At 39.7% G+C, this 13846-nt stretch overlaps 1 protein-coding gene across 1 annotated transcript in view; it reads left to right on the top strand.

The window, feature by feature from the left end:
• The window catches only part of LOC114658250 (opioid-binding protein/cell adhesion molecule-like), an 820579-nt gene that overhangs the window by 526376 nt on the left and 280357 nt on the right, over positions 1-13846 (top strand). The window lies entirely within an intron of this gene.

Below are 13846 nucleotides of genomic sequence, written 5' to 3'. Positions count from 1 at the left end.
GGACTGGGCTTCACAACCTTTAGATTTCAAGCGGCAGCTTTTCAGTCCGCTTAGCTCAAGCGGCAATTAACTTAGTAACATGGCTTGCACCCCTCCCGCAGCTACCCAGAGGCCAACCTATCGCTGCACGCAATTACATGGCTATTAGCAGACCCACACGTACACTTTGAAATGTTTGCAAATTGTCACCAATTATCAAGCCCGCTTTTTTTTTTTTTTATTGTGCAATGAGAATCTCTCCTTTCCCACTGAACAGGGCGAAGGCCAATTTAGTGCAATTTAGCCACCATGATAATGTGAGTGACAGAGCGTTCGCACAGCATAGATGATGGAAAGCCTCGGATCGCTGATGAGCTGCAATCAGACTGTTATTTTCGAGGTAACTATGGAGCTTGCTGTGATCCTTCAGTAAATACAAAACAGTTGGATAGAAAACACTACTCATGCATGCGGTTATGAGTCAAGCTTAGACGGTTTCCTGCAGGTAACAATTGTTGCATAATTTCATTGAATATTTACCAAGTGCAATGAGCCTCTGTGCCTTCCCCCCCATTATTTCATTCTTCATGATATGACAACTTTTTTTTTACTTTATCAAAACTTTATTAATAAGTTTAAAAAGTGTGTGTATATATATACTGTACATATATATATATATATATATATATATATATATATATATATATATATATATATATATAGATATATATAGTGTGGAACCAGGGACCTTGCCCCACCGGGATGCCTGGAGAAGGGAAGAACTAGGAGAGGGGCAATATCTCCTGTTTGCAAGAGGGCACCCACTGGATTGCATCGGGGCCATGGACTTGGAGGTTTGAAGCTCAACCCTGCTGGGGACCATGGGCACCTGGACTATTCCAGAGACCTGGACTGCAGCACTTTTGCCACACCAGGAACTGCTGCAGGAAAATCATCAAGGTGCACCTGGAGCACATCCGGGTGCAACATAAAAGGGGCCACCTCACTCCATTTGGGGCGCTGGAATTGGGAAGAAGAGGACAGAACTTGCGAGGAGAGTAGTGGAGGCAGCAGAAGAATAAGGAGAAAGATAAAAGTAAAGTAAAGGACTGAGTTTATTGTGGGTTTGTGCATTGTGTGGTGCTGCAGAGACAAGGAACAAAATAAACATATGTGTTTTGCGACTTGTGTCACAGTGTCTGTCTTTGCCAGGGCTGATATTTTATTATATATATATATATATATATATATATATATATATATATATATATATATATATATATATATATATATATATATATATATATATATATATATATATATGTGTCCTGCGGTGGGTTGGCAACCTGCCCAGGATTGTTTCCTGCCTTGTGCCCTGTGTTGGCTGGGATTGGCTCCGGCAGACCCCCGTGACCCTGTGTTCGGATTCAGCGGGTTGGAAAATGGATGGATGGATGGATATATATATATACAGTTGTGGAATAGGCGACCCGGACACAGACAGGCAGACACGTTACAAGCCATCACCACACATTTATTTACAATAAAAACTATTTACAAAGTCCATAAGTGCACCACCACACAAACCCCAACAGTCTCCCAAAGTCCAGGCTTCCTTCAGCCTCCTCTCTCTTCACACTCTATTCACACAGGGCCTCTCTTCGCCCACCTCCTTCTCCGACCTCGTCCAACTCCTCACCCAACTCCAGCCTTGATTGTCGGGAGGCGGACCTTTAAATAGACAGCTGATTGCCGACCACACCCAGCCACCTGTGACACTGTATATATATAAATATTTGGACAGAGACAACTTTTTTCTAATTTTGGTTCTGTACATTACCACAATGAATTTTAAATGAAACAACTCAGATGCAGTTGAAGTGCAGACTTTCAGCTTTAATTCAGTGGGGTGAACAAAACGATTGCATAAAAATGTGAGGCAACTAAAGCATTTTTTGAACACAATCCCTTCATTTCAGGGGCTCAAAAGTAATCGGACAATTGACTCAAAGGCTATTTCATGGCAGGTGTGGGCAAGTCCGTCGTTATGTCATTATCAATTAAGCAGATAAAAAGGCCTGGAGTTGATTTGAGGTGTGGTGCTTGCATGTGGAAGATTTTGATGTGAACAGACAACATGCGGTTAAAGGAGCTCTCCATGCAGGTGAAAGAAGCCATCCTTAAGCTGAGAAAACAGAAAAAACCCATCCGAGAAATTGCTACAATATTATGAGTGGCAAAATCTACAGTTTTGTACATCCTGAGAAAGAAAGCAAGCACTGGTGAACTCAGCAACGCAAAAAGACCTGGACGTCCATGGATGACAGCAGTGGTGGATGATCACAGAATCATTTCCATGGTGAAGAAAAACCGCTTCACAACAGCCAATCAAGTGAATAACACTCTCCAGGGTAGTAGGCGTATCGATATCCAAGTCTACCATAAAGAGAAGACTGCATGAAAGTAAATACAGAGGGTGCACTGCAAGGTGCAAGCCACTCATAAGCCTCAAGAATAGAAAGGCTAGATTGGACTTTGCTAAAGAACATCTAAAAGAGCCAGCACAGTTCTGGAAAAACATTCTTTGGACAGATGAAACCAAGATCAGCCTCTACCAGATGGCAAGAAAAAAGTATGGAGAAGGCGTGGAACAGCTCATTATCCAAAGCGTACCACATCATCTGTAAAACACAGTGGAGGCAGTGTGATGGCTTAGGCGTGCATGGCTGCCAGTGGCACTGGGACACTAGTGTTTATTGATGATGTGACACAGGACAGAAGCAGCCGAATGAATTCTGAGGTGTTCAGAGACATACTGTCTGCTCAGATCCAGCTAAATGCAGTCAAATTGATTGGGCGGCGTTTCATGATACAGATGGACAATGACTCAAAACATACAGCCAAAGCAACCCAGGAGTTTATTAAAACAAAGAAGTGGAAAATACTTGAATGGCCAAGTCAGTCACCTGATCTTAACCCAATTGAGCGTGCATTTCACTTGTTGAAGACTAAACTTCAGACATAAAGTCCCACAAACAAACAGCAACTGAAAGCCGCTGCAGTAAAGGCCTGGCAGAGCTTTAAAAAGGAGGAAACCCAGCATCTGGTGATGTCCATGAGTTCAAGACTTCAGGCTGTCATTGCCAGCAAAGGGTTTTCAACCAAGTATTAGAAATGAACATTTTATTTCCAGTTATTTAATTTATCCAATTACTTTTGAGCCCCTGAAATGAAGGGATTGTGTTAAAAAAATGCTTTAGTTGCCTCACATTTTTATGTAATCGTTTTGTTCACCCCACTGAATTAAAGCTGAAAGTCTGCACTTCAACTGAATCTGAGTTGTTTCATTTAAAATCATTGTGGTAATGTACAGAACCAAAATTAGAAAAAAGTTATCTCTGTCCAAATATTTATGGACCTAACTGTATATATATCTATATATATGTAATATATATCTATATATATGTTTATATATATATATATATATATATATATATATATATATATATATATATATATATATATATATATATATATATATATATATATATATATATATCTTACATAAAAACGTCTACGCATGGAAGTGTGTTTGTCTGTCTGGCCCAGAAGTGAGAAGTAAAGTCAGGGTAAGGCTCCACCTATGAGGATACACAAGCGAGGCCAGCTCATTGGCAAAGTGAAACCTCCGAAGAGTCACTCGCTCAGTGGCTAATATAGAAACGAGGTGAGCACATCGGCAAAATGGTATCCCATTTACTTTTCCTACCGCCGCTAATACAAAAGTGAGGTGAGCATGTATGCAAAAGGAAACCTTTGAATAAAGACAGTCACTTAGCTGCTAATGCACAAATGATGCAAGCACATTGGCAAAATAAAACCTCCTAGGAGAGAGATGCTTTGAGTAATCCCCTTCAATAACCTGACATTTCTACATTTCAATTTTTTTTCTGACCATTTCAATACTTTCTAGGACCCCGTGCTTTTTACAGAACAGACTTACACAGCTAGTATATATACTGTATATATATATATATGTATATATATATATAGTTGCTCTAGTGCAGGGGTGGGCAAAGTCGTTCCTGGAGGGCAGCAGTGGCTGCAGGTTTTTGTTCCAACCCAATTGCTTAATAAGTATCCCTTAATGCTCAAGTAACACTTCTGCTTCATTTTTATTTTTTCACTCGTTAGGATTTTGAACCTTTATTGCTTATTTTAGGCTTAAACAGCTGTATTCTCGGTTTTTAATTGCTCCTTATTAGCTATAAGATTTAAATGACAAAAGAAACCAGCAGTATTCAATTTAGCTTGTTTCCATTTACACCTGTGTGTATTTATCATGCACTATTTGGTATAATTAAATTAATAATTATGCAACTGGGTTGGAACAAAAACCTGTAGCCACTGCGGCCCTCCAGGACTGACTTTGCCCACCCCTGCTCTAAGGTGTACCCCAGAGCATTGAACACCAGACTCAACTCAGCCAAACACACTTTCTGGTAAAGTAAAATAATGTTTAATATATAATAATTCCCTTACAAGGCTAAATCAGTCCACCACACTAATGACAGGCACATTTGGTCTCCTTCCATCTCTTTCTATCACTCCTCCACGAGTGTCGTCCCCCTCTTCCTGACTCTGATTCACCTAAGTGAGGAGAAATGGCTTCTTTTATGCTCCACCTGGGAGTATGTCTGTTGTTATGACATAGCATTGCACAAGCACGTCCGGATCATGCGGAATCTCCTCAAAGTACAAAGATTTCTCCCAGCAGTGGCCTCTGGCCACCCCCAGGAACCCTAACAGGGCTGCCTTTCCAAACCACAGGTCCCATGAAATGCTGTGGGAGTCCAAACTGTCATCATACCAGAGTAGCACTGCCACCTTTCACCCGGGGGGATAAACCATCCTTGATAACCAGTCTCCCCCGGTCCATTGCCCCAACTGGGATAGGAACCTAGAGCCACTTCCACTTATGTAGTTCGTCCATTACTGCCCCCCGGCTGGGTAAAGTATTATTCATCTGCAATATATACTGTATTTATAGGATGCCTGCATAGCATGTGTATAAAGTATACAGTATGTGACCTGTAATGAGCACCAAGAACAGAGCGATGGACGTATGTAGAATCACAACACAGGGTAGGCCATTTGAACTCTTGGACAAGCAGGTTTATGTGTTGCTATACTTCACAATAGAACAGCCATCTCATTGAACTCTAGTGCACCCTTGTTGCATCCCCTCTGCCAAGGTTCATGGAGTACATCTTTGAAAACAGTAAAAAAAAACCTCTAAAACCTACCTGACCTTGTTTCCTTCCTACACACACTTGCGATAATTGCAGACCTTTGGCCAGCTTGCTGCAATCTGTTCTCTCGTACATGAATTTTCGTGGCTTCTATCCAGGCTGGAGACCCTTTGCTGCCATTCTTCGGCCAAGAGGTTTTGTAGCCTTTTCACAATTTATCTTTGCCCCCTACTGTATCTTACAGTTTAACTAGGCAGTTAGACAGGCCGCTAGAGTTCAGAGTGTACAGTCTTGTGGCCTTCTGGGTAAATTCTTCCCAGCGTATCACTCTCTCCAACTGTGATTCATTACAGGGATACTTTACTTCCTGCGATGCCACACATATTGGCTTCTTTGCCTCACATTATTAATGAAATGAATTAAGTTTATTTTAAGGTAAGTAAAGGTATATGTGGGAATATGGGTTCCTTTTTTTTCTGTGTAGTTACTTTTGCATTTTAATGTTTCTTGATCATAATGATTATCTATTTGTACATGCTGAAACATTATTTTTATTTTGCATATGGGTGCTGCCATGTTAGGATTCCTATTACCGGCTCACTTCTCCCAGTTACAAAGAAACATGGTTTCTGATGGGACCACATATTGATAATTCATTCCTTTCTGTGATTTGGATAACAAAAAAAAAACCACACAATTATACATGGGCGGCACGGTGGTGCAGTGGTAGCGCTGCATTCACTTCCCGGGTTCTCCCTGCGTGAATTTGTATGTTCTCCCCGTGTCTGTGTGGGTTTCCTCCAGGCGCTCCAGTTTCCTCCCACAGTCCAAAGACATGCAGGTTAGATGCATTGGCAATCCTAAATTGTCCCAAGTGTGTGCTTGGTGTGGGTGTGCCCTGCGGTGGGCTGGCAACCTGCCCGGGGATTTGTTCCTGCCTTGCGCCTTGTGTTGGCTGGGATTGGCTCCAGCAGACTCCTGTGTTAGGATATAGTGGGTTGGATAATGACTGACAATCATATATGGTGTAGATTTCTTTGTTTGTGAATGTACAATTTTCCCCCGACTTTGATTACTGGATAACGATTAGCCTTTGGTACAAAAGCTTTTATTTTCTTTAGTTTCGACTTATTTCTTGTTTTGACTACTTTTCATCTCCAGGTCCTCTTCTAGCCTTTGGGCAGGTTACTATTGGCCTCTGTTTTACTGCAGTGACAGAGATGCCCCAATTTGTGTATTAATTATTTGAACGCTGAGTGTTCTTTTGGTTGCGTGTTGTGGCCACCTTTAAAAGACAAAAATGTAGACCTTTCAAGATCTGCACTTTGGAAAACGCTTATCAATGTTACCTTCATGTGCCAATTTATTTGGTTTTTACTTTAGATCTTGTTTTGGTTTTTAACTTTTAATTGTGGAGACTTCAAGAATTCTGCTTTTCCTTTGGTTGTCATGGCGATTTTATTTATTTATTTATTTATTTATTTATTTATTATTGACCCAGCAAATGCACATTAAGAGTCTCCAGCCACTTTTCAAGAAACAATTCTGTGTTCAGTGCTGTGAGCCAGTAGGTGCCTATCATGAGGGGCTTGACATCTTACTATTCCTAACTGGGCAGGGTTAAATCTTGCTAGCTGGACTTCTTATCACAATACACACACACACACACACAAACACACAGAGTGTGTGGCGTATACTTCATGTATATCAAAACTCTCAGCCATACGCACTGGATGATAATGGATTTCTTTTTATTGATTTACATAAGCTGGAAGTACATTCCTAGTTAAGTTTTATTTCAGCTAAAATTGCAAATCAGTGCTTATACTTGAGGGAGGCAATAATAAAACAGCTTTGAACACGTTAATCAGAATCACTACTGTTGTTATGCAGCTGGGTTCTCCCCCTAGGGAGCTTGAAAGTCAAGTTTTTAAGCGAAATATCTTTTTTCTGCACTTCTGCTTCTTTAAAAAAAAGGTACATGCTATATCAGTTTGAAAATTGCATTAAATTGATTGCTGACATCCTCTGCCACATACAGATGTGACTGGCTCAAATCATTATTAACATTCCTTGCATATCCTTTATGTAAAACTGGAAATTCCTGTACCGCCTTATATTTGATAAAAATCTTCATGATGCTTTGCTGCTGCTAATAGATGAAGAGTTTCTGAGGACCTGTCTGATCTTTTTATTGTGTTAGATAAGACTTATCAGCCTTCCACTTGCTTAGAAATTGTAAATGCCATATTGCTGCAGATTATGGTGTCCCTAGCCTGAAGCTCCAGAGGTGGTGTCCAGTAAGTCTATGGTACTCGTGACAAAAACACAGAGCCTTCTTCCTAATTTATTGCCTATAACATTGGTGCTGATGTTAATGAGTTATCTTCATATTGGAAGGTGTTTTCTTTCAGTGCTAAACACTCTAATGCAATGTGTGCCGAAGTAGGAGTCAGGATCACAGAAGGGAACTTAGTCACTAGAGGCTTGATCTCAAAGAAAGCTGAGGAGAGTGTAGAATCACAACAAGCTAAGAAACTGAAAATTTATAATGACTACCCTCGTGACGGTGATTGTCAGGGTGTCTCTAGGCCCCCAGGTTTTCTTCCCACATTCCAAATATTTGTGGGTTATGTTAACCGATGACTCTAAAATGGCTCAGTCTATGCAAGTGAGGGTACAATTGGCCGATGACACCTCAAGGGTTGGTTTCTGCCTTGCTCCCAGAGCTTCAGGAATAATCTTTAGACCTATATAACAGTCTTAGAAAATGGCTGGTTGTTTAGCTTTAATAGGAAAAAATAACTTTTGCACTTTTGCTCTCTTTTTAAGGAGGTGCCAATGCTACTGCCTGTTGTGAATCTCAGTATCGGGTTACTTGGAATCGGTTTTACTCTAATTTATTTTCTTATTGTAATCATTTGGTATCATTTTATTCATTGTGTTAAATGAGATTTTAAAGCTACTTGGATATTTTTTGCTTTGCACCCTCTCCCACCATCACCTATTGTCTATGGGAGAGAAGCGAAAGTTGTAGATTCATCAAAAATTTTGATCTCTGGTTTTCTATAGATCTCAACATTTTAGGGTCCCCTGATACCAAAAAACATTGATATCTTGATGATGGGTGTGTATGTGTCTGTGTATCACAGTTTCTTGAGGACGGTCTAGAGCTAAAATGACTGAATGGAAAAATACCAAACTCGAAACTTAAGCCTGTCATGAGATGACAATGTACTGATTACTTTTTGATCCAAATTGTGCAAGAGAAAGAGGCAGCACTCTAGAGGAACCCTCAAATACTGTAATTCTGCAATTAATTATGAATTCTTCTCGTCAATTGCTATCATAATGACCTATTTTATGATCAAAAAGATCAGCATCAGAGCGGAAAATAATTACTGAAATGCTATAGAATAATTCGGGTGACTTGGTAAAGCCTGCTGATGCTTATGTCTGAATTATTGGCTATAGAACCTGAACGTTTAAACTTAAAAGTGCGGAACTTCAAAGCAGGCAACCAGTAAAAATTGTAAAATCTTACAAAGCTTCATGCTCATGTCTATAGGGTGGTCCAGATATAATTATGCAATTTTCATTACGCTATAACTTATTAAGTTTATTACATAGAGAATTCACAGCACCTGCCCTGCACATAGAGATTTTACTTAAAATTAATTTTTGTTGCCAAAGATGGCAGCACCTGCCCTGCATTCCAAAATGGTGGGGAGACGGTTGTCAGTCGAGCAGTTGCATAATTAGATCTGGACCACCCTGTATTGAAAGGGTAAAAAACAATTAAGTAAACTGCTTAATGTCATTTGGTTAACAATCTGTAAGAATACGTCATTGTTTAAGAACATGTTTAATTATACAAATACACAGGCGATTCTGAGTTTGGCTGTCATGATGCACTAGACGCTATGCTGTCAGATACTAAGGAACTTTGTAAAATATAAAAGCTGGGATGACCTAAATTTATACGGTTCTACTCTTATGAGTTTTTCTTAAATTTTCCTCTGCTTTTTTTATAAGCCAGATCAATTTCTTACTTTTGTTTTTACATAATGTTTAATAAAATTATTCACACAAAATTACATTTGCAGCAGAACATTCATTGCACAACAATTTAGTGAATTTCATGTCTAATGAAATTCGCTATATTTGCACATACTGTATATTTTCATGTCACCAGCAACCTTGCTCTTCGTGTGCAAAAGTGTGGGAAAATTTATTCTTGTACAAAACATTGAAATGATGGCCTGGGTGGACTTTGAACCTGCAAGCACTTTGAAGATTCTTCTCTGCTGCTTTAATCCATTGGCCTGGATATGTGACCTCTAGAAGGATCCTGGCACAGATCAGTTTACGGAATCAGTTTATGGAATTGGAGAAGTGAGATGGTGTTACCTCTGACATCAAATGAATGGTCCAAGGTGGGGTCAGCAGTGTGAATGTGCAGACAGGCAGTGTATGAGGTAGATGAGAGCATGTGGAGCTGCTTGGAAGTAGTGGTGGAACTTTGATGGGGTAATGGAGGGCAGCCGAGTGAGGAGAAAGCAGTTTTATCTGCAGAATAACCGTACACAAAATGTTTTTTTTGTGAGTTTCGCATTAGGGTAGAATTGCACGCGTAACAACTTTTAATTTCAATTTCTTGAAACTGCCTTCAAAGTGACACTCTGCTGTTTTGCTCATCACTAGTTTAATTGATCTACTGCTTTGTTTTGAATTTTATTGTGACGCTCTTTTGTTTTTAATAGGCACCTTCATTTTAATCATCCATTGCTATGATGTGACGACAGGTCACTAGGAGGTGTGTCCTGGAGTCGCACCACATGACAGTATCACTTTTCAGTGTAGCACTTGTCCAAGTCTGTGGATACTTCTAAAAATTTGATTGTTAGCACTGACTCTTTGACTTTTGATTCTGATTTTCGATTTGGCTTTTGCACATTTTTCATTGTCTTTTTGCTTTTTACCTCTGCTTTGCTATATGGTTGCGAGACATGGACGCTATCCAGTGACCTGAAACGAAGACTGGACTCCTTTCATACTGTGTCTCTCCGGAGAATCCTTGGGTACCGCTGGTTTGATTTTGTGTTGAATGAGTGGTTGCTCGTGGAGTCCCGAATGAGGCACATTACCTGCATTGTGAGGGAGCGTCAGTTACGGCACTACACACATGTGGCGCAATTCCACAAGGGTGATCCAGCTCACAGGATCCTCATTGTTGGGGACCTGAGTGGCTGGACCAGGCCAAGGGGTCACCCACGTAACACCTGGCTGTGGCAGATAGAGGGTCATTTCCGGAGGGTGGGAGGTTGAACTTTTTTTCGTTGTGTGGTGAGCGTGGCAATGCACTGTGACTTGACTTGACTTTGTTAAGCAATAAATGTTTCATTTAATGATCTTCCATTTTACCTTCTTTGCACCTCAGACATCAGTCTGTGTCAGTGCATTTATCATGTCAGTGACATTTTGGGCTTTGTTTCATGGCCACAGCCATGTTATTTGTAGCAGCAGTGCTTGTTGCTGGTCACATTTTTTGAAGCTGCCACTATCTGTAACGTCATGATGCTAGCATTATAAAAGATGGTAGAGTAGTAAAATGAAAGTCCAAGCTTTATATAAAAACACAGACAAAAAAAACCCAAAACAAACACTTTCGCTTTTGCAACTACTGTATTTAGGGAAATGATATTAGGTAGCCAGGAATTTTGCTTCTCAATTTTTTGACTACAAATTTTCTCCAGTGTCTTTAGCTTTGTCAATTAGCATCCTTTGTTTACTTTCTGTTTTTGACTATATCACTTTCCCAAACACTATTCTGTTTGCTCTGCCCTTTGATTATGTTCTCCATTTCCGGTTTTTACTCCAAATAGTTGTTATTTTGGATGGGCTTTTGCATTTCGCTAACAACACTGCCTCACAGATCCTCTGACTCCTGCACCTCATGATGGTTTTCTTTGTGTAGTTTGCATTATTTCCACATTTTCTCCAGTACTCCACCTGTCCAAAAAAAGTGACTTTAAGGTTAATTTGTGATTCACAATTGGCCTCATGGCAGTTATATTTGTGATTTGTTTGTGTTAGACAACCCTAAAATGAAGTAGCACCCAGTCCATAGTTGCCTTGAGCCTGACACAGCTTGGCTGAACTCTACCTCCCATGACCCCCTACATCCTGTGGCTAAAGTGTAATAAACAAGGCAGTCCATTCAGCTTTTAGATGGTGGAACATGACTTTTTCTTTCGGTATTAGGCTTTTTTTTTCCATTTTAATCACATAGAGAATCCCTAAGAGGATTCTTGAAATTGCTTTAATGTAAGAGCACACAATCGGTTATAGCATTGAGCCTTTTAGGACTTTTTTTACTTTCTTGTGTACGAAGTAAAGAGCAAGTATTGTAATCGTCCAAAGAATATGACCTCTAGATTTTGATGAATGTCGACGTTTAAGACCTCCCTAAGTCTAAAAATTACAATTTTTGGAATTATATTTGTGTGTCTGTCTGTGTGTGTGTGTAAACACGATAACGTGAGTACGCTTTCACTTAGGTCAACCAAATATTGCATACAAGTATTAGGTACAAAGTGTAGATTTCAATCAACGTTTCAGCTACTTCCACTAACCAGAAGCGGTACTTTACCTTTTATTCATGCAGCTGCAGAATCCAATTTACTCAACTTTACTTTTATAATAATTGTTCAATATATTATTAGTTTGATTTGATTTGTTGTTGATGGTTCTTTAATTTACATAATATAAAAATATAATCATTGTCTTGCAGTTTGCTCTTCAAATATCCATTCCCATATCTGAGTATACGAGAAGGTCTAGGGGAGACCTTCATTCTATGTACATAATAAGAAATAACATCAGCACACTTCAGTACAGTAGAATGTACAGCTGGGCCTTTACAGTTCTCCAACTTTGGAGTTCCTAGTGGTTTATTTTTCCCCAGCTTCCATACAATGTTTTCCTCTCCTCACTGGCCATCTGACCATAGCATGTGTTATCAGGTCAGACATTGTCCTTTGCCATTACAAGTTTTAAAGAATTACCTTTGCCTAAATTCAATTACAATCTAATTTATATTCTCTTCCATTGGGGATTCTTCCATTTTTACCTTGTATCTGTTTATATAATTACAATTTTTCTTTAATGATATTGAATGGCATTTTGGGAAATATTTTTGTGAAGGTGTATGATATAAATAATTGTTGCTGTTCAAGTATCTGTCAGCTTTGCTGTTGTATGCCATGTTAGAGATTAACTGGTTGACTGACTGGCTGATTGATTGATTCATTCATTCTTTGCTTTTCATATTAAACCTCCTTTGCCATTTTGCAATATTGGCTTGACATGTTTTAACTATAAAACTTAAAATTTCTATTTAGATTTACTTGTGAATAACTCTTAGGATTACCCATTGCTTGAAAGAACAAGTAAATACATAAAGCAGCTCTAAGGATTCCTGTGATTTAGATGCTTGACTTGAGGTTTTGAGCTGTTAGCCTTAGCAGCACGCAATTCGCGACTGTTGCCATTAGGACACATTACTTGGGGGAAACAGTTGAATTTGTTTACTGTTGTTGTCACACTTTTTTATTAAGCATTCAAAGCCATGTGTAATAAATAATTCAGATTCAGAATTGTTGTGGCAGTGGAGTGGGGTGGGCTCCAGCTTTGCTCTAATCTCACAATGTACCGAGTTTTTGAATGGTAATGAGGAAATGTAAGAATAAACAACAGCAAAAGTAATTTCATGCAACATTATCAAGCAGACAAAAATCTCGCTGACATGCAGTCGTTCCGCTTTGGCGTAAACGTGCTAATTAAACCCACAGGAGCCCGATCTCGTGGACGAATGCAGATTCTGGTTGAAGTTGCATTTCTAATGAGTAGGCCAACAGGACTGTGCCGGTGAAGTGCTTCTTTTAAAGAGTTTTTTTCTAAAGCCCCAGTGATGTGACCCTATAACACATAAGAGACCACCACACGTCAATAGGGTGGAGGCAAAGAATGCACGCCTGTCCAAAAACAAGTCCACGGGGAAATGGTGTCTGGGTGCCTACCAAAGTCCTGGAGACCCTTTTTTAAAACACAAGACAATGTACCACAGCTGACCTGCAAAGAGCTTCCATTGTATTCCTTATTTGTTTTATGTATTTGTTGTGTTTGTTTAATTGTATGCTTTGTTGTAGTCCTGCAATGATTTTCAAAAGCCGTACAATATTTTCTAGGAAGTCTACTAGATAAAATATCACATTTTTGTGTGTTTAAGCCCATCACCAGAACAAAATTATATCTGTGAGGAGAACATGTGAGAAATGTCCTCATCCATCAATCCTTAGGTGGTCTGAACAGATTGGAGCAGAGACCACCTACCAGTTGACAACATAGCCAGATTATAGGAACAATGCACATTTGGGATGCGCAGACCTCCTCACTGTAACACCCCTGTGAGACTGGGCACATCCTCCCCTCTGAAACGAGCAGGCCACAGGGCAAAGACACTCTGTCAGTGACGCATTTAGCATTCTGCACCACACACTATCCCATGAACACACAAACATCCTTAGCCACACTGAGTACTGGTCTATATAAAA

Source organism: Erpetoichthys calabaricus, chromosome 9 (assembly GCF_900747795.2).
Source record: "Erpetoichthys calabaricus chromosome 9, fErpCal1.3, whole genome shotgun sequence".
Taxonomy (NCBI): Eukaryota; Metazoa; Chordata; class Cladistia; order Polypteriformes; family Polypteridae; genus Erpetoichthys; species Erpetoichthys calabaricus.
The sequence above is the reverse complement of the archived record's forward strand: the minus strand, read 5'-3'. Positions and strand labels throughout refer to the sequence as shown.